We start from the raw sequence: 2,780 nt of genomic DNA, 5'->3' as shown, positions 1-2,780 counted from the left end.
TCAATTTAAGTTTACAAATAAGCTGAAATAAAAACTAGGTATGGAAAATACTAAAATGCAAATCTAAACTATGGCTCCCAAACTAAGCCCTAATTTCAGGGCTGCTTCTTCTTCTTCTTCTTCTTCCTTCGGGTGTGGGCTCTTGGTGCTGCATCAACAGGTTATCATTTGCTAGGATCAGTGTCCTTGTCTCTGTTGATGCTCCTCCTCCATCTTCTATCACTATCTTAGATGACGAAGGCTTCTCCTTCCAGCAGAAGATACTCTTCGAAAGGCTACCACCCCATTGTATTATTTGCAAGACTTTTGATCACTCCTCCCATGTGTGCAAGTCCTCGTCCACCGCTGTTTGTGATGTAGCTTCTCCTGGCAAGCCCCCTGCTGCCGCTGCTGCTGCTGTGTGTGAAGCCTCCCCCTCCAGGGCTTGTAGAAGACCCTTCGTATGTAAAGATAACCCCCTGGGATGTCTGAGCCAGAAGCCTTGCCACTTCCAGCATCTTCTGCTCATCGTAATCCCAATCGTGGCCGGAGAAGAAGCCGCAATCGTAAGACTTGCCGGAAGGTCCTCCCGATGTCAGTTTCTCCTCGCTGCCCTTCTCCCTCCGGATCGATGGTCCCCCATCCTGCTACCGTAGGTCCTAATCGCTTCTCTGTCCTTCAGTCTGCCACCCTCAGTAGCGATGATGACCTCTCCCCCCCTCCCCCCGAGGAGTTGAACACCACTAACCCTTCTCTGCTCTCCAGTTCGACCTGTCCCTTTCCTGTGCAAGTCCCCTCTGCTCTTTCGCTTGCTGAGCTTGGCATCCCTTAGCTGGCTTCCCCAAAGCTCCCCTCGAACGTTGGGATTTCCTCTTTTCTCCAAAAGCAGGTCAAGGGTTTTTTATCCCCTAGACCTTCCCCCCTCCCCCTCGATAGTCCCCCATTTGGCTCCCTCTCTTTTGTCCCTGCCCTCTCTGTCTCGGCCCACTCTCCCCCTCTCTTTGGTTGGCCCATCTGGCTCTAATGGGTCAGTCTCCTCTTTGGCTGATATTTCGGATTCTTCTGGTCCCATTGATCCAGCCCATATTCACTCCCTCTTTGCCTGGCCCATCTAGTTCTAATGGGCCAGCTTCCCCTTCTCCCCTAATCCATAATCCCTCCCGCCTCCCCCTCTCTGTGCCTCACTCCTCTGGCCCTACGCCTCTCCATGTCTTCCATCGCCGTAATTCCAGCTCCCCTCCTTTCCCCAAGAAGCGCCCCTACATTTCTTATTCCCTACCCAGTCCGGAGTTGTTTTCGCCTATCTTTTTGGATAGCAGGAATAACGCTATTGGTGGTGAGCCTACTGACCCGGGATAGTCAAGTCCTCTTTGCGCCAGGCATGGTCTATGGATAGCTAGGTGTTTTTTCCTTTTTGCGAGCAGGTGGCTCCCTCTTTTAGTTTGCGCTTTTTGTTAGGGCCTTGTCCCTTTTGCCTGTCCTAGCCTTTGGTACGTCTTGGCTTTTGCTTGTATCCTCCCCCCCCCTTTCTTCCTCCTTTAGTAATTGAATTATTTATTCATTCAAAAAAAAAAATGATGTAGATCGAAGAATTAAAAAAAAAAAGCTATTGTTCACGTGAACAGTGATTTGGGGGCTGATATGGACTGCTGGCTTAGAGGAGTTGATTTTTGGTGTTATTTTATTATTACACATTTATTTAGTTTCCTATTTGAGTTGTAATCCTAATTGGAAATCCTAGTTCTGTTAGGAATCCTAGTTAGAGTCTAGTTTCTATTTTATAGGTTTTATTAATTAGTTTATTACTTAGATTAGGATGGATTGTTTAATTATAAATACATGTATGTGGCTGAACAGAAAAGAGACAGATTTGAAGAGAAAAGAGTTATTGATGAAACTGTGAGATGCGACAACGGTGAGATACCGTGGGTGAGAAGCCTTGGGTGAGAGAATGATGGGCTGAGATAGCTGATCCTATTCCCCCCTTCTATATCTCTTTCTCCTTCTTTCTTTACCTTTGATGTTCTTCTTCATATGTAAACAGAAAATAGCAATAAAAAAAAGTTTCAGTTATTTAATTTTATTCCTTTTATTGTATTGATCCTACTGCAATCGATCTCCCGCTGGCTTCCCTGGTTTGAGGTCGAATTTTGCATTACTTGGTATCAGAGCAAAGGAGAGGCAGTCTATAAGATCGATGGTTGTTGCATTCTACTTCTAATTGAAGATTCATTATACTCTAAAATAATTTCATTAATTAATTAACTTAGGATAATCCTCCATTGTTACATACTTGCAAATCCCTCAGATTATGCTCTATTATAAATTTCCTTTGCGAACTCCACTTATATCTTTTTTTATCTTAATCTCTCCAAATAAACAGATTAATTAGAATGAATAATTACATATCAATATCAGGATTTGATTGATCTAACTGGATGCGATTAATTCTAATTTTTTTATAATATTGATCAATTATTGAATAGATAAGACCGTTCGTTCAACCATCCAGTCTGCTCCAGGTCCAGAGACTTCTATCATTTCATTATGACTTTACATTACACTAATCCCAGCAATGAACCTAGCTTAAAATTATAAGTCAATAGCCATACATGTTTACCAACAAAATATCGTAGGGTAAAAAAAAAGAAGCAAAGAGCAAAAAAAGAAACAAAAAACACTCAATAACATCATACCAAAAGCATATCAACCACTTGGAAATCTGATAGGAAGTGAAAACCCTCAATTGGTGAAAACAACATAGCTGATAATCGGGTTGTCCAACTCTTTCATGGAGTTCA

This window comes from Telopea speciosissima, chromosome 2 (assembly GCF_018873765.1).
Source record: "Telopea speciosissima isolate NSW1024214 ecotype Mountain lineage chromosome 2, Tspe_v1, whole genome shotgun sequence".
Classification (NCBI taxonomy): Eukaryota; Viridiplantae; Streptophyta; class Magnoliopsida; order Proteales; family Proteaceae; genus Telopea; species Telopea speciosissima.
Note: the sequence above shows the minus strand (reverse complement) of the source record.